This window comes from Talpa occidentalis, unplaced genomic scaffold (genome assembly GCF_014898055.3).
Source record: "Talpa occidentalis isolate TD23 unplaced genomic scaffold, MPIMG_talOcc4v2.1 talOcc4.8, whole genome shotgun sequence".
Taxonomy (NCBI): domain Eukaryota; kingdom Metazoa; phylum Chordata; class Mammalia; order Eulipotyphla; family Talpidae; genus Talpa; species Talpa occidentalis.
In genome coordinates, this window is record NW_023605194.1 from 82,959,359 (window position 1) to 82,986,935 (window position 27,577).

The following is a 27,577-nucleotide window of genomic DNA, read 5'->3' on the forward strand; positions in this document are numbered from 1 at the left end:
AGGAGGCTATGCAGACATGGCAGTAGCCTCAGCAGAAGCAGAGGTGGTGGCAGAGAGAATGCAATAAAATGAAATTCTGAACAATGGCAAGGTCTGTAAGAGGTGCAGACCCACCAGCCCAGAATGACAGATTCTGAGGTGCAGCCATTCACCCATTTTGGGTGTCCCCTAGGATACAAGTGGCACCTTTCCTAGTCCAAGACAGCACATGAGAACATTAGACATGGAAAAGCATTTCTAGGACATAGAAATTTCTTCAGAAGTATTAGTCAATTAAGATATTGACAGGAAAGCACCATTTAGCGTGAGGGAGATATAGCTTGCTTCCATTACAATGCAGGTAGTGGATTTTATTGTTTGAGTCAATAGCTGGCAAGTGTGAGCTAGAACAACATGCACTCTTTCCATTCAACTGACTACAAGAAAATCATTTGCTAGGCTCTGTTTTTCTGAAACTAACTTATTCTTTACAAATCTTTCAATAAATATTCAGGAGATGGAGTTCACTGACACCCCCGCCCAGATGGGAAGCTAATTAGCTGCTGATACCTAAGCTTAGCATTTAGCTCTCTAGTACCAAAAAGGATTTTTTTTAAAGGTGTTTATTTTGAATGTAAAAGATAAACTGGAAAGAAGTATGGATTAAGACCTCAAAACTGTCCTCTCAAAGGGTTCGCTTCTTTTTTTTAATCAAAAGACAAAGGAGATAAATACAAAAATCAAACTATTTGAGGGTTGGTGGGGTGGTGAATTAAGGAGTCCTTGAGGAATCAAGTTATTTTTCACTGTGTTTTTATACTGTCAGCATTTTAAGCTGCTAATTTTCCCCCCATAGATTTTAAATAAGCTCATCAAAAACCTTGGAGCCTAAAAACTAATAACTTAGAGAAAAGATTACTTTTCCAAAAGAAGGATTTCATCCCACTCACTCAGCTTTATTTCCCTACCGTGTATTATTTCAACACAAAATTTGGTCCCTGTGGGCACTAGACTTTGGTTGCAGGTTTGCACCGCTGTTTGCACTTAATCTCCAAAATAAACTACTCAAGATATTGCTGTAAGATAGCAAGGTTGTACTGCAATGGGAAAAGCCATCCATGCTGGGTACAATTTTTCCATAAACATCCTACATTTAAAACATGATTTTGTTCCTGTGGCCACTGTCGCCTCCTCCACACCTGCCAGGCAGCATCAACCAGAACCCATATTCACTTTTCCCTAATGCAGATATGCTTTCCTTTTATTTCAGGTGGAATTTGAAAAATGATTTGTTTTCGTTTGAGCTTGCTCATTTGAGAAGATCCTGCAATGAACACCATACAGATTGAAATTGTCTGAAAACTCAAACAATAAGGTTTGTGTTTAAGGAAACAGAAGTGCCAGCACCTCTCCAACAGGTCTGAAGCAAGTGAGAGGTTTTAAGTATTACTAAGCCACCAGGGCATTTCTTACTGCCAAGGCTTCATATCAAGGAAATACACCTGTGATTCTCTGCACCCCGTGATATGCAATGGTCATCTTACAAGCACTGCAGTTCCAATGCTAATCAATGCAACTGGTTAATAGTTTTAAAGGTCAGAAACAAAATATAAGAACTATTTAGTCTATAGCAAATAACCAGTTAACTGATTTTTCTTCATTATCACATATTCAGTGCCACATAGCTGTAGCCTCAGGAAGACCATCAGTTCCCTAAAAATGAATAGAAAAATTCATCTCTCTCTCTCTCTCTCTCACACACACACACACACACACACACACAGAGAGAGAGAGAGAGAGAGAGAGAGAGAGATTGAGAGAACATTCCTATGTCGTGGCAATTCAATTTGCAAGTTTATCATTTTACATCAAGAGAGTTTTGCTTTGATAGGGCCATTCTCCCAATTGAACACTCAGCTGCAGAGTGCCACTAGAAAACTAAAATTTTTTCTGGCAGCTACCAGGATCTTCTCACATCAGTGCGGGTTTTCTAGAAGTCAGCAAAAATAAGTTTATAAGAACTTTACTTATGCAAATATTTTATCCTTTCAGTTTCCTTCCTTTAGGTGACTGAACTGGGTCTTACCAAAAATCTGTGTACTACATATATAATCTGTAATCTATGTACTATATATATATATATTACTATATAAAATGTAAAAGTTAACTTTAAGCATGTCTTCTGCTGTCATTAAGTCCATCCTCAGAAATAATTTTGATTCATTTGAATAAATGATTCATTCATTCAAACTCGTAAGAGTTTGGGATCCTGTGTGAGTTACTGAAACAGATATTTCAAAATAAATTTGAAAATGCTTACAGTGCACTAGATAGGTGGGAAAGATTGTATCCTCAACTCAAACTGGAATTAAGAATTAATGATGCACAACTTGTTGGATGAATGTACATTGTCACTAGTTTCTAGTCTTCATGTAGTAACATGCTGCAGCTGTGCCTGTCTTAACCACAACCCTGCCTTCTCAAATTCTGTAGGGGATATCATACCTGTTCAAATGCAGGATATAAGCACCTCTACTAGCAGTAGAAGAGAGATTTCTATACAGGAGGGGGGAAAAGGAAAAAAAGAGAGTGGACAAAAGACCAATGGGAAAAAGAATAGAAACAGCTTCAGAATGCATGGCTAAGTCTCTGATGACAACATCAGGGAAACCCATGGTTTTTACTATATCATAATTCATAGATTTTTAAATAATTTAAATGACTCTTTTCTCCCCAGTTGGCCTCATTCTATTGGAATCTTACATTATCACAGTTTTCCAATTACACTTTAGGCTTCGATGTTGGTACAATTATTTTTAAAAAGACAAACGGTAAAACATAAAATGTTTTTTAGCAAACATACACTCAAATGTTTGCTTCTTCAAATTGGTCAGCTGGGAGAGATACTAGGTTTCTTATAACAATATGAGTGGTGTTCAAAATTCTTTAGAATCATCCTTTGGCACGGCCTTTAAAGCGTACAGCATATTCCATATAATAGCCTCAGTGGGAGCAAATTTTCATTTTTTCAAGTTATTCTGTGAATAAATTTGAGATCCTGTTGGTGATAATATTTGGAGTCTTTTATAAGATTCAATTTAGAGCTATTTAAGAAATTACATATTTAGCTCTCTTTGGAGCATACACTGTGTGAAAGGCTGGATATACCAAAATGAATAATAGAGGATTCTTTTGCCAGAATAGTGTGTCATTTGGAGGGAAAGAAAGATATACTAATAGATCATCTTGAAATTCTGCATACCGTGCAGCCTGCTCCTAGGGCACAGGGGTATTTAGCTAAATGTGAAGTGTGGAGCCTCCAAGTGAGGGTTTCTTGGGAATAAAGACAATTAAACAGAGACTTAAGGAACAAGCAGTCATTTAATAAATGGAAAAGAGCAAAAAGAACATTCCAAACAGAAAAGAATGATGTGATTAAAGGCAACTTGATCTGAAAGGAAACCTGAACTCCCAGGTTTACTGCGGCACTATTTACAATAGGCAAATTATGGAAATAAACTAAATGCCCCAACAACAGATGAGTAGATCAAGAAGATGTAATTCATACACACAATGGAGTATTACTCAAAAATCAGAAAAGGGCCTCCCTGGTGGCGCAAGGGGTTAAGACACAACCTATGAAGCTAGCGGCAGCCACTGCCGCACGAGTTTGATCCCCGGCCAGGGAGCTACCCACACAACACAGCACACCTGTCCTGACTCACCTGCTGTTCCCTCAGCAGTGTATTTCAGTCAACCCGCCTGTTCTGCTCCCCACTCTGTCTCTGGTGAACCCCCTCACCCCCACAACACTGGCCTATACCCCAATTCTGGTATGTATAAATAAATCTTTTTTAAAAATCAGAAAAGATAAACTCATGACATTTGTAGCAAGATGAATGGAACTGGAGGGATAATGTTAAGTGAAATAAGTCAGAAGGAGAAAGACAATTACCAGATGCTGCCACTAATGTGTGGAATATAGACAAACTAAACTCAGGGTCACATAAAGACACATAACCCTTAAGTGGCACATAAGGTCATATAACCCTTGAAAGCTGACTATAGGAAAGGCTAATCCAGGGAGTTGAGAGAGTAGGAGAGGGGTGAGAATAAAAAGGGATTTGATGGAGAATGCACCACAGCGGCAATACCTGATAGGGGTATCCAAATATTACTCTCAATTTTTTAAAATAAGGCAAATCTATAGCATAAAACTAAATGCCTAATAGTTTACCCAAGTTAATACATTTTTTTAAAATAAGGGCAGCTTGAGAGGTGGTAAAAAACCATTTCAGGAGCAACTACAGCAGGAAATGCAGAAATTGGTGAGGATAGCAAAGGAGAAAAGACCAGAGAAATAAGCAGAAATTGAGTCAAGGTGGTGGTGGTGGTTTTTTTTTTTTTTTAATATCTCTTTATAGGGGCCTCCCTGGTGGCGCAGTGGTTGAGCGCTGGGTTGCGAAGCTGCCCGCGGCCTCTTCAGCACCGGTTCGATCCCCGGCTGCTCCCCGGCCACTGGAGGAGGGTCCCACATGGCGCGCAGACCTCTCCTGCCGCCCTCTGCTCCCCTCAGCAGTGTACTTCGGTCCTTCTGCCTGCTCTGCTCCCCGCTCTGGCCCTGGTGAATTCTCTCACCCTCCCGCGCTTCTGACTGTACCCAGTGCATGTATAAAACAAAAACAAACAAACAAATAAATAAAACATGCCTCTATTAAAAAAAATTTAAAAAAAAAATAAAAAAAAAAATATCTCTTTATAAGGAGGTGTTTCTAAGGTAAATCAATGAATAAGGTCAGTATTGTGTTTTTAATAATTTGCTCTGAAATGATTCCTTGTGCATCTAGTTGCAGAGAAGAATCCCACTGAGAAATAGAAAAAAAAATGCTATAATAGTACAAATACAAGTGGATAAATTAAAAATCACTGAAGGTCTAAAGTTAGCAGGGTATAATCACCAACTTTATTTCATGGTAAGGAGGTAAACGTAGAGCTTCCATGTTTATGTCATGGAGACTGAACACCAAGAATTCTTGGTAGGGTATTGCAAAAGACAAGAAGGGGGATGTTGAGAAGGGAGTTCTCAGTGGCAAGTTTGGGCCCTCAACACAAAGAAAACTACCACCAGCCACACAGCGTAAGCTACCCAGAAAAACACAGAACGGCCATTCTGCACAGCACAGAATTCAGAAATACAAAGACACTATCCTCATAGAATTTGATTTCAGCAAATTCAGCAGAGAACAAAAAAGTAGCTGCTAATAATATTAAACAGTCACATTGTTTCAGCCACACTTGGAGCAGAAGCTAATACAGAGTGAAGTTGAAGTTAAAAAAGACTATGAGCTGGACCAGAATAAAGACATCTCCCTGAGGCATATCTGCCTAAGGATATCACCAATTCCCAGGTATTATTAATATCAGCAATACCTTTTACATCATTCAAGTTGTTGATTTCCTATCTGTGCCTATGTGTATGTGTCCCTCCTTCAACAATGTATCAAATGTATGAGTTAACATTCAAGTAGTATTTTGTTATCTTTGCTCTCTTTACACAGTCACAACTTCTTTCCATGTCAGTGTGTATAGATACATGGAAACATTTCCACTCTGTTCTTTGTGCTACAGACATTTGGCTGGAGTACTGTTGGAATATGTAGGTCTCCTGGGCAGATGTGATAACTGTTTATAGCCAGTGTCGCAACAGACACAGATATTTTGACAGCAAGCACACTCACCTGGTTTGCCTCTGTCTACCAGATCTCAAAATTTTGTTTTAGGTATCAAATCTGGCTAATCGACCTACAGATTGCAACAGTCCTCCAACAGTGTCTAAAGCACGAAGATAAAAATGTAGATATACCCATAATATCTCAATTATAAGCACTTACTGTTTTTTTTGGGGGGTTGATGTTTTTGACTTTTACTTTTCCAATTTTATTTTTCTATTATTTGATCATTTTAACAGGACTTTTGCATAAAAACACATCCAAAGCTTTAAAAGCTTGAATGTCATAGGTATTACAAAGCTTTAGAGCTCGTAGGTATATTTAGCCTTTAGCTAAATATACAGAATTATTTAGCCTTTAGCTAAATATACAGAATTATTTAGCCTTTAGCTAAATATAAATTTAGAATAATTCTGTATTTCTTCTGTTACTTAAGCTTATCATACATGTTGTGAGAGGTTATGAAACACTTCAGACATTTCTCAGATATACCATGAATAATTATGTCATAAGAAAAATGTTTTTAGGAAATTAAGGAAAGAGTACAATGGTTACACACTTTGGACCGAGAAATATTTAATGTAGTATTTAAGCCATTGCCAACTCAGCTCTATTGCAACTTTAAGGAAAATGAATTTTAAAAAGTATTTTTTTCTTTGGGAAGAAGAAAATATGTACACAAGTAAGCAACACACACACTAAAAGTTTAGGATTATGGATTCAGTTTAACCAACCATTTGAGAACAAAATCTTAGCAGAAACAAGAAGGCCACCCAGGATCTAAGCAGCAGCAGATTTCAGCACATGGTCTTGAAAAGCATCACTACCAATAGAATCTTTCTAAAATACATCTCACAAGCAGCAAGGAAACAATACATGAGGTCTGAAATGTAAGAGAAATGACAGGAGAACAAATAAATGAGTAGATTGTCTGGAAAACACAATTGTAACAATACCTAATAAGTGGGGTTAACAGAAAAGACAAAGAGAAGTAAAATAGACCAAAATGTCAGGTGCAGGGAGATCTGCGTAAATATGGTATACATATCCCCTATACTGGGGATGAGGGGAGGTAAGGTTAGCCATATTGATTCAATTTGACTTTGATTAGTACTTTGTTCTATAGTAAATAATATAAAAATAGCTAAATTAGTAATACTAAATGAGAAAAGGAATGCAGAACTATAATCTATCTAAATGTGGTTTAAAAAGCAATCATTGAAAATGAAAGACAAACTGCTAGAATATAAAGACTAGAAATGTTAACCATAAAAAGCTCATTTGTGTAAATAGCAGACAAAATATCCTTAAAAATAACCATTACTAGATGCAAAAGATGCATGTATAATGATAACTATTCAAACTCTGGAATATACAATTCTAAAGATATATAAACCCATTTACATATTATGAAATTATACAAAGCAATACTTCAAAAAATCACATGCGAAAAAGACAAATTATCCTTTATAATAAGAGCTATAAACCCAATGATAAGCACAATGACAAGTGAGACAAGGAAGAAAAGATATAAATCAACTGAACAATTTATAAACTTTATGAAATTTATCAACATGCATATAGAATACACATAAGTAGAGCCATATTATGTATACAGCCATACAAACAAAAATAAGATTTTCAATATATTTCAAGCACAAAACTACATAAAATATTACTAAAAATATTTGAATATTCAATTAAAAAGTCAGACAATTCTTAATTTTTTAAAAAATATCACGCATATCAAATTCTTTGATATCAAGGTAATTCTGTAAGAAATAAAAAAAACTTAAAATATATATAAATTAATCACAGGACAAAAAGAATTTATAAGGATAAGACTATGAATTAAACTGTCTTCCCCTACTGGCCCTGCCCAAAATCTATGTTCAGTATCTAACCCTCAATGTGGTGGCATTAGAGATGAGGTCCTTGGAAGTAGTAAGGTTAAGATTAGATAATAAGGGTAGAACTCATAATAGGATTAGCATCCTCATTAGAAGAAACAAGAAAGCTTCCCTTTTTCTCTGTTAGGAGAGAAAACTGAGGTTACAACTTCAAGTAGGGAGTGCACTCTTACTAGAAACTGAAGATGCTTAAAGCCTGAGCTCCAACATCCACAACTAAGAAAACAAATTTTTGTTGTCTGAGCCACCCAGACTATGGTTTTTTGCTATGGCAACCCAAGCAAACTAAAACAGACATTTAAAATGCATTTAGAACAGAGTGATAAAAGTCTATGTATCAAATTTATATTCTTAAATGTTTATATTCTGTAATTTAAAAGACTATAAGATTCAAACTGAGACTGAGACACAGTCAAAGAATCTTTCAAAAAAGGTACTCACAGGGCTTCCCTGGTGGTGCAAGGGGTTGAGCACAGCACTGTGAAGCTATCCGCAGCCACTGCAGCACAAGTTCGACCCCAGCCAGGGAGCTACCCACACAGCTCAGCAGACCTCTCCTGCCTTACCTGCTGTTCACCTCAGCAGTGTATTTCAGTCAGTCTGCCCATTCTGTTCCCTACTCTTTTCCTGGTGAATCCTCACCCCCAGCACTTCTGGCCTGTACCCAAAAATCTGATGAGGATTGAGATAGTGATTTATAGTATACTTTCCTAAGTTAAGGCTAGCAGATTTAACTTTTAAGAGTGAATGCCAACTATAAAATGACTTCCAAACCACTAGGAGAGGTGAATATGGAAAGGAGGTCAATGAAAAACTTAGTCCACTAGAAGGCAGAAAAGGATTTACAAAATAAAAACAGAAAGCAGCAGCAACCAAAGTGTGGTAAAAAGATTATAAAATGGAATATCAAAATCTATCTGTAAACACAGTAAAGTTAAATAAATTTCCATTTAAATGGAATGTCATTCAATTTCCTTTTGAATGACAGAGGTTATGACTAGATAATAAGCAATCCATACACATATCATATTACACACACACACACACACACACACACATGTGCATGCGCAACACGTAAAAAAAAAAAAAGGTCCAAAAATCGAAAGTGAAAGGATGAGAAAAGAGATACATGTATTTGTATCTATTCTTTATGCATCTATTAAAATAGCCTCAAACCATATAAAACATGAAGTTAAAGAGTTTTGAGAAAATCTGACAATTCCACCATCATTTGAAATGTTAGCCTTCCTTTTCAGAACAAATGAAGCAAACAAAAAACAATCACAGTAAGAATAAAGATTATCTGAACAACACAATTCATAAATTTGATCATTTGCAGATTGTGTGTGTGTTCATGTTACATACTTAAAAATATATAGTATGAATTGTCTTCAAAATAATGGAAGTTACAAAATTTTATCATAAACTTAACCAGAGTCTCAACAAAAATACAAGTAATCACATAACATATGTTCATATCATAGCCTCTGAATAAAATGCAAAATTAAATCAAGATTACAAAATGAAGGCTAAATAATGCCAGAGACTGCAAGTATTACAAGGTTTGAAAACTTACATGTTGAAGAAAAAACTGAAAACTATGAAAATTTAAAACTGAGTGATAACCAAAACTCTAAAATTAAAAATACATGCTTTGTAAAGGTAAATTTATAGCCTTAAATACAGACATAAAATTAGAAAGACTGGGAAAAAGGAGCGAGGTGTTAAACTTCAAAATTTTAGAAGAAAATAAATCTAAACAAAGTAGAGGGAGAAGAGTGACATTAAACAAAGAACTGTTTGAAATAAGGAAACAAAATGACCTGTAAAATCAAAAATTAGTTTTTCAAAATGATTAATAGACAAGTCTTTAGATACCTAATACTGATTACCTGCAATCAATAGGAATTCAATAATTTAATATATTAGCATACTATGCTAATATATTTGAAAACTGTCAATTCAGTATATTTAGATAAACCTAGTATGTACTTAAGATTCACTTGATAATGAACATATTATTTATGCCACAACATCAATAATAACCAAGACTGAGGAGCTGTCCAGCTCTCACACATGGTTGCTTTGTGTGACCAGATATCAAAAGCCTACAAGAAAGCAGAGATCCCTAAAACAATCCTTCTGAATTGAGGTCAAAAGTGAGTATTTAGAGGTTTCTCCCATCTCTGGCCACCTCCTGATCTTTGCGTTGTTTTTGATGAGAGAATTTGACTCACTAAAGGATGCTACGTAAGAATAGCCAATAAATTACATACATATCCATCTCTTGTATCCAACATTTTGTCCCCAAGATGGAAGACTGAATATGAGGTAATATTTACATGCATAATTCCATTTAATTCTCAGAGAAACTGTCAAATTTCCTCCCTTTACAACTGAGTAAAGAACCACAAAAAGATTCAGTTGCTCAACTAGTAATGGTTAAATCAGATCTCAAAATTAGTCCTGATTACAACCCCAGATTTTTGGTGCCTTGTCCCAAAGATAGTGTACCAAAACTAAGGTCAGGGAAGCCACAGCTGATCAGGATCACTGGGAATGCCTATCCCTGCTCTTATTATGATCATCCCCTATGCCAGTGCCCTGTCACATAGAAAAGTGGCATGGCACAGACTAGTCATTCAACTCACACTAGTTTTCATCTTCCCCTTTTTAGGTGAAAAAATAGAACAGAAATTAGTTTTTCCATCCATGAAAGGTGACTGATAGAGAGCCCTACCACAATTTCATGATAAAGTTAGACTGAACTCCTTTTATATACTTGGAGGAGTCAGAGATGAAGGACCACCCACTTTGAAAAGCTAAAATCATAATGCATATGCTTTAACAGTCTGCTTTCTTATTGTAAAGACAGTCTGGACCATTAGCCACAGACTCTGGGCCAGTACACCTCAAGGGGTACAGGAATACAGACACAACCAGCACCCAAGATGTTTCCAATGTAAGTTGGCTCCAGACATTGAGAAGCACTAAACTAAAAGACTGAGCCTGGACACAGACCAGGCTGTGGTGTGAATGTCTCAATTCTCACATGTTTACATAGACAGAAAGGGTAAATGAGCACTATGCTGACAAATTATGCCAGACTTCAAGGGTGTGGAGTATCCCTGACCTCAAATTACTATGCGGTATTGATGCGCGAAGTAAAAACTTGAAAACCATTTCAAAGGGGTTTCTCAAAGAAATGGGTCTTGTGTATCTACATAGGCATATAAATGAAAAACAGAAAAATAATTACATTTGACACAATACAAAAGCTTCCTGCAGTTTTACCTTGACTCAGGAGTAGTTATAAAAATGATGTCCCAACCTGTTTGCTTCCATCTTTTCTTAAAATTGCCATATGGCCCTAAATAAGATCGTGCAGGAAGCATGTAACACAAAAGTTTCCTGTCACAACAAATACTGCTGTTCTCCTCACATCTTAACTTCCCTTCGGAGGAAATTATTTCATAAAAAAGAAGGTATTTAATCGGAAACAGTCTAAATTACCAAGTCTGAAGTTGTACACATTGAAACTGAACCCTGTATCAATGATATCAAGAAAATAACAGACATTAAAATATAGCTTTTACAGCTATAGATTCACCATTTGGTAATTAAATGGATATCATTTTGAATTCTGATAAAACAATGCACACAAAGCCAACATCTAAATCTTAAGGTGGAAACCCACCTAGGGGTTGGAATGGTACTGAAGGAAAAAACACCAGGGCTTATACATCAACGCCTTGGCTATATCATTTTCAAATGAGAAAATTGAATTGAGAACTTCTAAAATGTTGGCTAGTCTTGGCTCTATCTGAAAAGAGAAAGAGAAATATTCCAGACACTAAGGAAAAGTAGAAAGCATGAGGAAGTATCCAAAAAAAGAAAAAAAAAATATGAGTAAGGAGTCCTTGGATCCTGAGGGAAGTGACTACAGAACACATGAAATCTTATTCAACCACTGTAAGAGATGACAGCCGTGTGCACCAAAGATGGAAGTAGTAACCCGTGAGTATCAGGTTATCCTTCTGGACTAGGAGATAACCTTTTGTGAAATCTCCACTCCAGGTGTTATAGAGCAACCCCGATATTAAACGGGTTCCTGGCTGTGGGTCCTCATCCGCGCGCTTTAAAGGGACTTATGAATACTCTACTACAGACACACGCAAAAGGGTTAATAAAAGGTTTATTTACAAGAGAAAAAGAAATAAGGAAAATGTACAACTCAGGGAGAAAATAGGGAAATAAAGTCTTTAATGCGTCCTACCCGATCCGACGACCTGGAAACCCCAAAGTCACTCTCAGAGCTAGACGGACGCCGCGAGCTGGCCGAGGGCCCCAAAATGGAGAGAGCCCCCAAAGCCCACGTGTCTGCCTTTTGTATCCACCTGGCTGCTTAACCCCACCCTCAGGTCCCAGCCACCTTCCCTTTGGTGGTGATGGGATTTGGAGTTCCCAGTGTCTTTGGCTTTGACCTGGGGTGGGGGTGGAGTCCACAAAGCCTGTATGGAATTTGCTTTGGGGCAGCCTTTTCCCCCTAACACTGGGGTGGGGGTGGAGTCCACAAAGCCTGTATGGAATTAGCTTTGGGACTGCCTTTTCCCCCTAACACAGGGACTTCAAATTTTATTATTTATGCAAATTCTTTGACTTTTCATATAAAACTCAAGTTTCAAATTTAATGAGTTGACTATTCCTTTCTTCTATGTTTAGGATAAGATCTTACAAGACCCATGAGAATTTAACTGAATCAAAATCCCAAAAGAGATATATAAGATCTTATATTGTAATGGCACCGCTGACTCTACAGACGACAACTGAACAAAAAAAATAGAGTAATTCTAGAAAATTCAATCTAGGAAGTAGAAAGGTTACTAGACAATACCTAATAAAGTACAAGAGATAGAATTCAGGTTAATGTTTTGATGAAACCCTGTTAAAGAGCTCAAAGCATTCCCTTAAGAAGCAGACTGTTGAACCTTGTCTTGACAGCAATTTTATTTGACATCACACAGAGCACAGAGGTAAATGACTATTAAAATCACATACCAACTAAAGGTTGCAGTTGATCACATTTTTTTAAGCAATATCCTATAACATTAAGTAGATTTCAGAAGTGCATCATTAAAAATAAATGTGTATATAATACATTGCGCCCCAACTTCAACTCAACAAACTATGGTCTTTTAGCCATAATCACCACCTTCCAGTGAGTCAATGTAATGGCCAACACAAAGGGGAGAAGAGAGGCACCCACTGTATCTCTAGGCCTTTTAGAAACTATGGAATTGTTCCTTTGGCCACATCCAGGCAAATCAGCAAGAAGGGTGATAATGTAGACATCGAGGGGATGTATTCAAAAGGAAGTGCCCCACACATTACCATGGCAAAACCAGACAAGTCTGTAATGTTACCTACATGCTGTTGACATTATTGTAAACAAGTAACTGGAGGTAAGAATCTTGCCAAGAGAATTCATGTTCATGTTGAGTATATTAAGCACTCTAAGAGCTGAGATAAAGTGCTGAGACCCATAGAAAAAAATTATCAAAATAAAAGAAAGCCAAGAGAAAGGTATTCAGATTCAACTGAAATGCCGCCTGCCTGCTCCACCCAGAGAAGCATACCTTGTGAGAACCAGTGGGGGAGCCTGAGGTGCTGGAACCCATTTCTTATGATATCATGGCATGATAGGTGTGCAGGGCAGGAAGGAAGACCTCTGGACTGCGTAAAAACAAATTATATATTTGTAAAATGGTAGCAGTCACTAAGGCAGATAATAGAGAGCAGCAGTGGGAATAGATGAATAAACAAGTAATAACACAGATATAGAAAGGCAAGAATGACACAAGAACAGAGGCTAAAAAGGTGAAGATGACAATGTTCGTGCAAGAAAGAATCCAAGAATGTACCCAGAAAATAGTTCAACTCAGACCTCAAAGACTGAAAAAGGCAATTTTATAGTAGGCAATGAAAAGGGGAAAGGAAAACTAGCAACTAGATAGAGGACAACAAGAGAAGCCGTGGAAGCAGAAAGTAACTCTAAAAGAGGTTGAAACCACGGTGGGACAGGGGTTAAAGTCACAGCACTATCAAGCTATGATCAGCCATGGCAGCATGAGTTGGATCCCCGGCCAGGGAGCTGAGACACACGGCGCAGTAGATCTCCCTGTCTCACCCACTGCTCCCCTCAGCAGTGTATTCTGGTAGATTCACCTGTTCTGCTCCCCACTCTGTCTCTAGTGAATCCTCTCACCTCTGCCCCTCTGGCCTAGACCCCAGTTCTTGTTTGCATAAGTAAAAAATAAATCTTTAAAAAAAAAAAAAAGATTGAAACCAAATGGTGGCAGCCTTCTGTACCAAAGTGGGGTAGATGCACGGAACAAAGACTATTAAATTTCAAGAACATTAAGTTGTATCTGTAAGGCATATTGGCATGGGAAAAGAAGTAATTATGGAGAGAAGGCTATTCCAGTTGTGCAGGAACAGAGATCAAATAAGAAAAGTCAGGTTAAAATGAATATTGGTTAGGTTTATTCAGTAAAGTACCTTTAAAGAGTCAGAAAAAGATTCTTTAATGCACTAAATTATGAAAAGAAAATGAAAAATGAAAGCACACCTGTTGCAGGAATCTTCAAAGATGATCCATTAATTTTAAGACCTTGAATCTGTAATGACAATCAGTCAGTAGCTGAAGGTAATGCATGCTTCGAAGTAACAAAGACATTGTCATGCGTACTCCAGCCTCACACCTGGCCTTGGTACTATTTCTGTGTAGATTTTTCAGGCAACACATAAAAGGACTGCAGCCAGTACTTTTCATTTCACTTAAAATTCATAGCCATACCTTTGAGCAATCACTAAGTTGGAAAGTATTAGGCACTAACTGTATGATGCATCCTGGGATATAGTGGTTTTTTGTTTGTTTTAAAGATTTTAATTTATTTTTGCATAGATCTGGGGTGTAGGCCAGAGGTGGTGGCAGAGATGAGAGGATTTACCAGAGACAGTGGGGAGCAGAACAGGCAGAACTACTGAAATACACTGCTAAGGGAAGCAGTGGGCAAGACAAGAGAGGTCTGCTGCACCATATGTGGATCAACTTCCTGCCCAGGGATGGAACTCAGGCCATAGTGGTGATAGTGCTTAGACTTAACACCTAAGCCAACAGGGAGGCCCTTTGGATGAAGTGTTTTTAAAACAGCAGGCCCCCACCTAGGAAGAACACTGGTCAAAATGCGCATTGTAAACTGTAGCTTCCTGTGGGCTGAACTGTTAACTATCAGAGCAAGGGTCAGTAGGCAGGCAAGGCAGGTTGCTGTCCATGTAGGAGAGATGCCCTAGATGGACAAGTGACATAAACCTCTGAAGCCGCTCTCCAGGGGGAGGTATGAAAAAGGGTTTACACCTAAGTATTGTGTTGTCAAAGAACCAGCTGTTAAAATGATGGCTCATAGATGAGGTTTCTGTCCTCATCTGAATATACTATGACCTAACTTGTATGGAAATGTCCTTGTTTATTTGCTAGGATTCTCTGACTTGTTATGGTGCTGACTTGTAGTGTTATTAACTGCTAAGATAGTGCAATCTCTTTTTTTTGATATTTTATGTTTTATTTATTTTTAATTTAACTTTTATTATTTTTTTAATTTTATATATTTCTTACCTCATTTTTCATTTTTGCACAATGTATGCATTTTCATCTTGGTTATAGTCCCCATACAATTCCCTCTCCCCTTCTTGTTTTGATCCTACTCCTTCTTCCCCCACCCCTGTAGTGTGTCTATGGTTTATAGTTGCTTGTTGATTTTGATTTTTACTTTATTACAATTAGTCTTTTTCCTGGTCTCTTATTTAGGTTTTCTTTTTAACAAAAGACCAAAACAGCACTACAAATTAAGAACATAAAGTAATGTAGAAAAGACATGTACATTACTTTGGAATATAAGCACACAGAAGCTCAGTTTCTCTTTTAAAAGACAGGTAAAGGCCTCCCTGGCAGCGCAGTGGTTGAGCGGTGGGATGCGAAGCTGCCACAGTCTCTACAGAACCAGTTGGATCCCCGGCCACTGGCAAGAGTCCCATATGGTGGGCAGACCTCTCCTGCTGCACCCGCTGCTCCCCTCAGCAGTGTACTTCGTCAGTCTGCCTGTTCTGCTCCCTGCTCTGGTGAATTCTCTCACCCTCCCGCACTTCTGATTGTACCCAGTGCTTGTATAAATAAATAAATAAATCTTTAAAAAAAAATAAAAGACAGGTAAGATGACTGTAAAAAAAAAAAAATAACAGTGACACAAGCAGCTATTTAAGAGAGAAATATGCAGAAAATGAAAAGTGACAAGAAAGTCAAAGATTTAGCAGAAGGAGTAAAAAGAGTATGACAGAATCTCTATCAGGAAATATCAAATTCATGGCAAAGGTATCCTGTGTCAAAGGGTTGTTTTATATTAATAAAAGTGCAATCTACAAAAATATGTCCCGAGAGTCTATATCAGATATCACAACATTAAAACATAACAAGCAAACTTTAAAAAGTTGAAAGAAACATTGTAACACAAGACACACCATCCTCAAGTCAAAACCAAATGGCCAAATAAAAACTAGGATGAAGAGGATTAATAAAATACAAATTAATAAAATACAAATTTTACATTTTTAAAATATTTTAGAGTACCAAAAAATACTCAAGAAAATAGATAATATAATAAAGACCTAGTAAGAATCAATTCTAGTATATTAAAGAAGTTGTTAGAGGACATTTCAGCATAAAAGTGATATTACATATCTGAATGAATTAATGAATGCACATTTAGTTATGTGGGGAAAATGAACTAGATCTTTAGTTAAGCACACATAATATAAAAACAAATGAGAAATTAATAAAAAATTATACCTATAAACACTAGTAATAAAAACAAATGAATATTTACATTATGTGGGCTTGAAAATTTCTGCATAAAATTACCAAGTCTTTAAAAGCAAGATGATATATTTGGCTGCATAAGGTTTGAGAGCTTTAGGGGCCTCCCTGGAGGCGCAAGGGGTTAAGTACCGCACTATGAAGCAATCCGCAGCCTCTGCAGCACGAGTTCAATCCCTGGCCAGCCAGGAAGCAACCCACATGGCGAGGCAGACCTCTCCTGCTTCACCCGCTGCTCCCCTCAGCAGTATGTTTTGGTCAGTCTGTCTGTTCTGTTCCCCACTCTGTCTCTGGTGAATCTTCTCACCTCCCACACCCCTGGCCTGTACTCCAGCTCTTGTATGCATAAATAAATAAATCTTTAAAAAAAAGATTTGAAAGCTTTACTTTCAAAAAGTCATAAAATTAAAAGGTGTGAGACAAATGGCACAAAATATATATTTGAAAAAAATTAATCTAGTATACAAAAAACTCTATTGTGTCACTGTTAATAACTATCCCATCATAAAATGGACAACACACGAAAGACCAAACCAAAATACAATATTTTCAGTAAAACAAATTAAAACACATCAAATAGATGGTAATGAGTCTGTGTTCCTAAATAATCAGAGTGCAAAGCAGTTCAAGGTTTTGAGAAGTATTTCCTAAATATGAGTCCAAGGGCATGAACTACAACTATCCCTTTTACATATAAATTTCACTTTTTCTAAGTTTATAAAAAAATGATTAAAATGCAAATAAAATTTGTTTGCATAACAAATTATTTCTAAAAATAAAATTGTCAATAAGCTAAATAGCAAATAACAGTAGATGGGTCGTTATAGTACATTAATAGAAGGAATATTGAGTAGCCACAAAAAATCTTGCAGAAAAATATTTGATCCCACAAAATTTATGTTCTGTAATTAAATGGCTCTAGATGATACAGCTACACATATAAACATATATGCATGTGTATTTATATTGTGTGTATTAACATACAAATTTTTGATGAATATAAAATGAGATGCTAGTGTTACTTTTGGTTTGACTTTGAAAGTATTCTTAATATCTTTTTATTTATACGAAATTATGTACAATAAACATGCAATCAAAAAACTGAAAAAAACTAAATATTTCAAAATACTGTTATGCTGTTTCTATGTCATGAAATATTCTATAGGCACTGAAAGTATGCTACAAAGAATTGTTTAATATGAAAATACTTGTGTTGAAAAAATATCAGGTAAAATCATACAGTATTATGTAATTTTGCAGAAAAACAATGTACATATTCATATAGTCTTTTTTTTCAAAGATGTACAGGTATACACAAAAATATTGTCAGTGGCTCTGTTTGAATAGGTAGAGGTTTTGTCATTGCAAGAAGGTCATTAATGTTGGGTAGTTTGGTTTCCTGATGAAAAAAGGATTTTATGAAAGTAACTTTTATAACACCCAATTTGCTTAGTAAGACTAAAATAGACTTAAAGTCTGCAATAACTAGTTCTATTATTTTCTCTAAGAATTATACTTTTTCACCTAAAATATCCAGAAATAAATGGAAAATGAGACTGATTAGTATCAGAAAAAGTCTGTAAAGACTCCTTGAGGAACATTTCCATTTTGTTAGCATGTTCATCTCTAGTACATGTAATAATTTCTATCATTTTGCAAAATTTGAACAGGTACTTTTTGAGTTCATGAACCAATAGGCACTGAGTATTTATAGTCATCATGGTAAACAGAGTAATTGTCCCAAGATGTACATCTCCTAAATCCTGGGACATGAGAATATGTTACCTTATGTAATAAAAGAGAAGTAAGGTAGATGACGGAATTATTTCCATTTTTTTTCCTGTATGCATGATACAGAGAAAAATCTTGATTCTTCTATTTTTAAAGATTTATTTTTATTTTTATACAAGAACTGGGGTACAGGCCAGATGCACAGGAGGGTGAGAGGACTCACCAGCGACAGAGCAGGGAACAGAACAGGTAGAGTGACGAAATGCACTGCTGAGGAGAGCAGCAGGTGAGACAGGAGAGGTCTGCCGCACCATGCGGGACCCCCACCGGCTGGCATGGACTGAACCGGTGCTGCAGAGGCTGCGGACAGTCCCAGAGTGGGCTCTCAACCGCCTGCACCACCAAAAAATCTTGATGCTTACAGGTAAATTGTTACAATCACAAAATTTAGTCATTTGTTCAAAAAATATTAATTAAATATCCATTCAGGATCAAGAACCATGCTACACCGGGAGGTAACAAGCCACAAAGAATCAGTTCACACGCAGTAATTTAAACTGTGCACAGTTATGACTGAGATGACAGTGATTTGTTTCAAGTTCTGACAAGAGACGGTGTAATGGCTACATTATACATACATGTATATATGTATACATAACACCAGCTAAGCAATGTCTTATTCCAAAATACCTACTCTGTACCATTTGGTAGTATTTTAAGGATTACACTGAAAGTGTGAGGACCGTTAGTAAAGATTTTTTAATTTTATATACACACACAAACATCTACACATGTATATAAATATATTTTCCATAGTGTTTGTTGAAAGCAGAATCAACCTCCTGAAAATGTCCATTAAAACTTTGCTATGGGAGGAATTCACTCTGAAAACCACAATTTCAATTAGCTGGAATGGGCTCATCCTAATCTTAAAAGGAGAGTTTAGTGTTGATCATCATACGGTGCTGATGGTTGCTTTCATGCTTTTTACTTTTTCTAAATGTGAGCTATTCACCAGAGTTGGTGCCAGATACCCGCCTTCTGGAAGGAAGACTGAAAGTTCTGGGAGAATGAGATAGCTTCTAACATTTAGAAACTGGATTTAGAAGCAATTCTTGAAGAAGATTTGCTATATTCCTTCAGGTTCCTCATGAGAGTATCATTAACAAGGTAGAAATTGACTCAAGAGTCCCACGTGTAGAGAAAATATTCCAATTTACTATTAATTACTCAATAGGTTACAGTTAAGAAAGGAGACTGACTGACTCATCTCAGGCTCTGAGGCCTTGTTTTAACACTCAGCATCTTACATCTAGGGAAACCCCTCAGTCCCTAGCAAATCAGGTCACTAATTCTGTCCTTGGGAATTAGAAGGCAGGGGAGAGAGAAGGAAGAGGTGAAATGGACACAGCGTTCACAAAGGAAAGGAGGGGACATGGAACAGAGCAGCACTTCCTTCCTAACCTTGAGTCAAATGTGATGTTTCACTGGTGATTCAGTGAGGGCAATTTCATTGGAATAACACCTGAGAGGAAAAATCAAACATTATACAAAAATGAACAATCATGTAATATCTATATATCTATGTAGCTATTTAAATAAATATATTTAATTTTTAAAAAGGACAAAACAACACATCTGAGTAATCATATTGGGTTATGTGGTCACACAGCTAGAAACACTGAGGGTGGCTTTCTCCAGTGCCCTGCATGGTGGGGGGATCTGAGTTGAAAAAGGAGCAGTCCGGAAGAAGGGACCCTCCCTGCAGGGAATGGGATGGACAGTCAGAGTGGGGAGGGCAGTGGCTGCAGGACATTCCAGACATTGACACACCTGTAACCAGCAGAAGCCAGCTTGAAAGAGACTTAACCAGTGTTTACATCAGGCTTCCGTTTCATCTGTAATGTCTGCCGAGAAAAGAAGGTAGTACCCCAGATATCAGAGGAGACCAATTTACCTACCCATAGACCCCAATGTTCTGCTTCATCGAGAATATTACATAGTCATATATGCTCCCCCATAGATCCAGCCTGAAACTGACAGAACTCTCTTATGCAATAAAGGCTGGCTATTATCTAGAAGAACTGCTTCCATTAGTAAATTGCACTAGGCTTTAAATCAGATTGTTTACAGAGAAAACAAGCAGGACTACACATTTTCTGCATGTCCAAGTTACATTATGAGTTTCATAGAGTTCATGTGTGCACCTACTAAAATGACACAGCTACACAACGCTAAGAGCTGACCCCAGCAGCTGGTAACATGGAAAGCTGCTTACCACCCAAGTGAGTGACTACAGCTTGTCTCCACTTCCCAACAGTAGCAAAGTTCTCTGGTATTTTCAGTCATCAAACATTTGCATGCCTTAAGGGTACTTACCAAGCACTGTACTTGATTCTTGCTTTACATAGCAAAGGAAAAAAGCTAACAGCTCTTGCCCTCAATTATTTTTTTGACTAAAATAGAGTTCATCTCCTATTTCCTACTCCCCTTGGATTCATGTGAGCAAGGCTTTTTACCCACAGCACTGAAACTAAAAGAAAAAATCATCTAGTGATTTGCATACCCACTCAAGGCCCCAGCATTCTGGCTTAGCTCTTTAATAGCTCAAACCCCCTTTGAAATAGCACTGAATCTCTTTAAATCTAAAGGATTATGTTTTTGAAAGACTAGGATGGGAAAAATCCTTTTTAAAAAAAAATCCTTTTAAGACATAAATCCTATAGTATTTTTGCTTCATTTACTAGAGTTAAGCTGTTTTATATTACTTACTCAAAATACATGTTTACCTATTTTTATAAAATATTCTAGAGACCCAGGTATCAAGTTATATTTTATCAAAATTATAAATTAATTTTAAATAACCTTTTGAAAGCATACTGATTACAGAGCAATAACTGTTCCTATAATGCAACCAAGTTTTTGTAGCCTTCCTTTCATCCATTCTGCACAGCTTGAGTAAGATGACAATTGCAGGCAGTCAGATCATTTTTGTCACAAAGAAGAAAAATGGTTACTTTCATGAGAGAGAGAAAAAAAAAAATGAAAAGGAATCAGTATCCAGCTATTCCATGCAGAGAAATCATACTTTTCGTCACACTCACCAGAAAGTCAATAATTGCTGACACATTGAGAAGGCTGAGAAAAAGCAAGGAGTAATGACGGAGGGGGATCTGCAAGGGATACGCATAAAGAAGACCAAAGCCTTGCACTGATAATGGATTCTCACAAGGCAAGGAAACATTTGTTGATGGTGATACCAAGGTCGGGATAAGATAGCTAAACGTACATTTGTGTGACCCAGACAATTAAGTTATGATCATGCCGTATTCCAGCAGCTAGTCCAGATGCCCTGTGAGGCTGGCAGATGTTAGGACAGTAGGGGTATTTTAAGGTTGGGATCTATTCAACCAGTGGTTGAACAGAATTAGAAAAGCTGTGACTAAACCATTTCTGTAAGATTATGAAAGAGTCATTTCTTTTTCATCTTCACTTTTTAACTCAACAGGCATTGGTATTATAACAGGAAATTTGAATGTAAGCTTAAGTTATTCAGTGAGTCATTCCAACAGTGAGCCAACTTAAGAAGTATTCTTTAAAATGTAAAAGAGTATGTAGGTACCTACAAAACATATTATGTTTGGGACATATTTGAGAAAAAGAACAGCGTCATTTTATTTACTGTCATATTTGAAATTCAACATAAATCAACTAGCTTTTTTTTTAACAAAAGCAGATTCTTATAAGACAAACTATTATTTAAAGAAATATTGTGTTGAGCCCTTTTACAAAAATGAAGACATTACATTAAAGAAAGTAGCACACATTTTCCCTCTGCATATTTGTACTTCAAATATTATGCTGTCTTGCTGTAGAACACAATTATCCAGGCAGATAGATTGATGAACAAAGTTCCCAAATCTTGTCTGTTCTAAACAAGAATAATACAAAAGCATTTGAGAAACACTATTTTTGGTTCCTCTATATTCCTGCTATAAGTGAAACCATCCAATATTTTTCTTTTTCCTTCTGGCTTATTTCACTGAGCATAATTCCTTCTATCTTCATGCACATTGTTGTGAATGGCATGAGTTTATCTTTTTTGATTGCTGAATAATATTTCATTGTGTGTATATACCACATTATCCTGATCCAGTCTTCTATTTTTGGGCATTTGGGTTTTGCCTATTGTAAATAGTGCTGCAATAAACATAGGGGTACAGCTATTCTTTTGGATCATCAGTGTAAAAATAATAATAATAGTACAAAACAACAAAGCAAAAACAGACAATTACAAATCAGAGATATATTGCAGGGGAGGAGGAGGGAGAGCAATCAGAGGGAAGGAGGGAGGCGCACAGGGGACTGTGGTGATGGTGCACAGGTGCTTTGGTAAGGGAAATTCTATGGCGACCACACCTGAGGGGGTGGGGGGAAGCAAATATTGTTTAAAAATGAACAATGGTATAAAAAATAAATAAATAAAAGACTAGAAACACTTTTTTCTGTTCTCTTCATAGCCTCCAAAATGGTTAAAAAGAGTCATTTCCCCCAGTTTTTATAATGTATTAATTTATTTAGGGGCTTCCATGAAATACCAAATAGAAAGTGCATAGATTACAAGGCCCAGGGTATTCATACTCTGAATCGGCATTGAATCCCTTTACTCATATACAGACACAAGAAAGCCCAATTTTTTCTTAGCAAAGTTTACACACATGGGGTTAAAATTTCTAAGGGTCTATAATCTGGTGTCCATTTGTTTTTTTTAAGCTTTATTTATTTATTTATTTATAGATGCGCGGGAGGATGAGAGGATCCACCACAGACAGAGCAGGGAACAGAACAGGCAGACTGACTGAAATACACTGCTGAGGGGAGCAGCGGGTGAGACAGGAGAGGTCTGCCGCACCATGTGGGACCCTCGCCGGCTGGCCGGGATCAAACCAGCACTGCAGAGTCTGTGGGCAGCTTCACAGCGTGGTGCTCAACCACCTGCACCACCAGGGGAGGCCCTGCTGTCCATTTTAGAAAAGAGGGTTCTCTTCAGGCATGGAGTGGCAGCCTTGAGCATTTTATTTACAACTTGCATTAATATAAGAAAATTTTGGGTTTTGTTATTAAAACCCAGAGTGTCCTATCTACCAACACATGGGTCAAGCATGATACAGTAAGCAGAAACTCACTGAGACTCTTAGGCACAGCAGGAAATACAAAAGTCCAAGCCAAAGGGGGCCACAGGGAGAGCCAGGATGAGGTCCTGAAGCAAAATCTCCTAGACCTATGTTAGCCAGAAGCCCAGAATAAGGGTGAGTTTTGGACCTGTGACTCAGAGGCAGAGCCAGAAAAGTTTTCCTATGCCATCAGTTCGGATGAAAAAGATTATTGAAAAGACATGTTGTTTTGCCCTTCAGCAGGATTTGCTAAGGGAGCTGGCCTGGTCATATAGGTTTAAACCAGTGACCAGCTTTCACAGGTTCAAGTTAGCTCGTCCTGCTTTCTTAGACGGTAAACTCCTTCAACCATTGCCATCCATTTTCTCTCCTTTGCAGAGTTGAGTATCATTTTCTGAGTTCATGGCACCCCACATCATGGGTCCAGAACAAGTCCTCGCTTGTGTTCTGTTTCCTTAGATCCCCATTCTCTGTTGTGGGTGTCCGTAGGAACCATTCTAGTGTGTTTAGATGAAGCATTTATATGTGTTCCTGAAATTCTGTATTTTTGCCTGTGTACATATAGATGTGATTTACAAAAACATGAAGTTCTGCTTTGTATTTCCATCTATTTTTACCTTCTCAATCCCAACAGTGTTCTGTCCACCTAAATGTCATATTTGAGCTCCATCCATGTAATTTTCATGTAGCCCACAGATCAAAATTCCTGCTTGATTCTCCAAAAAGCATATCTACATTTTAGCTATCCAATCTCCCATGAGTGACTCATCTCCACTTCACATCATCACAATCAAGGCTGTAATTAATGGTCTCAGACATGTCTCCTATGAATCTAAGGAATGATGGGAATATTTATACAGAAGCAGAGAACTGAGTTATAGATTACTTAATGAGATATAACATTTATTAGGGCAAGGCAAAGCCTGGATACCTAATCAGTATGTACTCCTACATAGCATGAAAAGGTTTCAGTATCTCTGCCTCCCTGAAAAACATGTCATGGTCCATCTTTTGAAATGCTGGCAGTAAAGGGAGTGTGGCTATGCTTAATGGGCTAGCATCAATTTTGTTTTGTTGGGACACAGCCCTGCCCACATGTGCATGGAATTATCTGTGGTTGCTTCATACTTTAACAGACAAAAGTAATTATGACAGAGGTGGTATGACCAGCCAGGCCTAAACTACTTATCATGTAACCCTTTAAGAAAAAGTTTAATGATCCCTAAGAAGTGATATTTTATTGTTGTTTTAATAGTCATCTCTTTGATTAGTTGAATTCAAGTTTTTCTATATAGATGGATTATTCCATTTTCCTTTTTTTTTTAAAGATTTATTTATTTATTTATGCAAGCACTGGGTACAGTCAGAAGCGCGGGACGGTGAGAGAATTCACCAGAGCCAGAGCGGGGAGCAGAACAGGCAGACCAATGAAATACACTGCTGAGGGGAGCAGTGGGCGAGACAGGAAAGTCTGTCACACCATGTGGGACCCTTGCCGGTGGCCAGGGATCAAACTGGCACTGCAGAGGCTGCGGGCAGCTTCCCAGCCCAGCGCTCAACCACTGCGCCACTGGGGGAGGCCCTCCATTTTCCTTTCTTATAACATATATACCCCTTTGAATTTTATTCTGTTAGTATGCAAGAATTAGTTACATTCTACAGAGTAGTTCCTTATCAATACCAGACATTGCAATTATCTTCACTACTCTATCAGCTACCTACAAACGGTGTACATGGTAACCTTCATGATAGGAAAGTCTGAATTTTGGTCTCAAAGTAACCACTGTGGCCTTATTGCTGGTGCCTGACATTTAAGAAGTCCTTTCCCACACAGTATAGATTGGTACCAAGTGTTTTGGGTTTTTTATTGAGCAAAATCCATTAACGCAATAAAGCACATCAGTCAATTTCCTAAATTTCTCAGTTCCTAAGGCTCTTGTTATTTGAACTAATTAAAATGGTTCATATTTGTTTTCAATTATTAACATGTATATGTGTATCTTAGCCTTGGTTGCAAACTACAACGGCATTCTGTATTGCAGTGGTCCAATACTATCTGTTAAAATTATAAAATTAAATGAAAGATTATTGTGGCCACCACAAAGGGGACCCCATGTATTCTATTATACCAACTCCTTAAATCAATTATTAGTATCCTGAGGACCAACTCTATACCAAGCTCAGATTTTCATAGAAAAGGCTGTCAAAAACATTGCTTATAATTTTAGAGAGTACCAAGTTCCATTAGTCATCAAAATTTTAATTCAATAATCAGAAGTGAAATTATCCTCTTGATACATATAGACTTAGCACTTCAAAATTCAAAGCATACTTAAATTATGTTTTCCTCACTAGTTTTGCCATTTCTCTTCAACCAACATGAAAAACAATGATCCATTAAAATGCCTTTATCCAAAAACTTGGGTGGTCACAACTCATATGTAAATTTCTAAATGTTTTTATCTTGCATCAATTAGAGCTCTTTCACTCCTCTTTTATAATGAGAATGTGAAAGAGAAGTTTGAATGTCCCTTTTTCATGTTTTTATACCCATTTGATAGTGGGTAAACTCAAATACACAGTTTTCCCTTGTTTCCAGTCTACCACAGCAGGCTGAGTTTATGACAGCAACAGCAATGGACATATGATGATATTAGTGATTCTAAAACAATCTGCCCTTTCCTTGCTCCACAATAATTCTTGCATTCCTTATGTTTTGAATACATTACACACCAACCTGATAATAATTAGCTAAGTTACAGATTCCTTTTAACTTGGTGTCAAAGTTTTATGGGAGCTTCATTTTGAAACATGCTAATAAAATGCAAGTGTAAGAAACTTTAGCAAACAAGTTTTGGCATTCAGATATGAAACAGCCAAAAAATGAAGAATTGTAGAAAATCTGAACTATGAAAGTTCAAGCGTTAACTGTCTAAATTCTTTTTTATTTAATCAGAAATCATCTATTCTTCAATTAAGCATGTATGTTTTAAACTATGAGGTCTAAGAAAAAAGATAATTACATGAAATACGCCAACATTCATTCTCTGGTAGAGATTCTCTAAGAAGTAACCATGTGGAGTTTTGCAGAATCCACAGGCCCACATAAGATTTACAAAATTTAAAAGAAGTACTTCTCCTTATCGTCATTACTGTTCTAGGAGCTGACTAGCATAAGCTTGTGCTACTCCAAATCAGTCTCACATAACTTCTTGTCTCCAATTACTCCACATATTTTAGAAAAAGCATGCCTTTTGCTCTCCTACAGATTGTGCTGGGGGCACCAAAACTCAAAACCGCAATAGCTCTTTTCTCAGCCCATCACTCAGGGCATATCAGCAATGAGGCAACTAACTGCTGCACCTGCACAAAAGAAAAGTTTTGTTTACTTCTTGGTAGAAAAGGCAGTGAACCCCTGGTAACTTAGTTTTCTCCAGCCATGATGCAAACTTGCTGTATGTCCAACATCTTCCTGGGCCATACCAGGCAGGTCACTTCTGTAAAACCTGGGGCCGTGGAGGCCCAACTGAATATCCTGCTGCTCCTTCTGCTCATTGTATCATGAGCGAGAAAGCCCTTGGTCTCTGACCTGTTTTATTCTGTTTTACTAGCATCCATGAAATAATACCAGACTAGTTTATTAACACATAATAGGTAAAATCAAAGCACCTATCTGACATCTATGACAATTACATTTTTATTTTACTTTGAATTTTGGGCCAACTAATAAAATGTCTGTTTAAAAGCTTGAAAATCTGGAATCCAAAGCATTATGGAAAATCCTACATTTCTAGAAATGTTTTCATTCTATGCTCAATTTTTTAACTTAAAAAAAATTGCATACAGGTACAGGTTTATAAAGCACCTATTTTAAACCACATTCTAAATTTCTTTTCACCCACTTCCTCAAGAGAAAAGTTCAACTTTAACTGGCTTTTTAAAATCAAAGTGAAACCTAAATCAGAACACTGAAGAATTTCTTTTCTCTGAATTTATGTGAGTCACAGAGGTACATACTAGAGTTCCAAGGTTCAACATTCTGCACTGGAGATACCATTTAAGCCAGGAACATGATTCTTGGGGCAACAGTACAAGCTTAGAAGGTGGAAATGTCAGTGAAGGAAA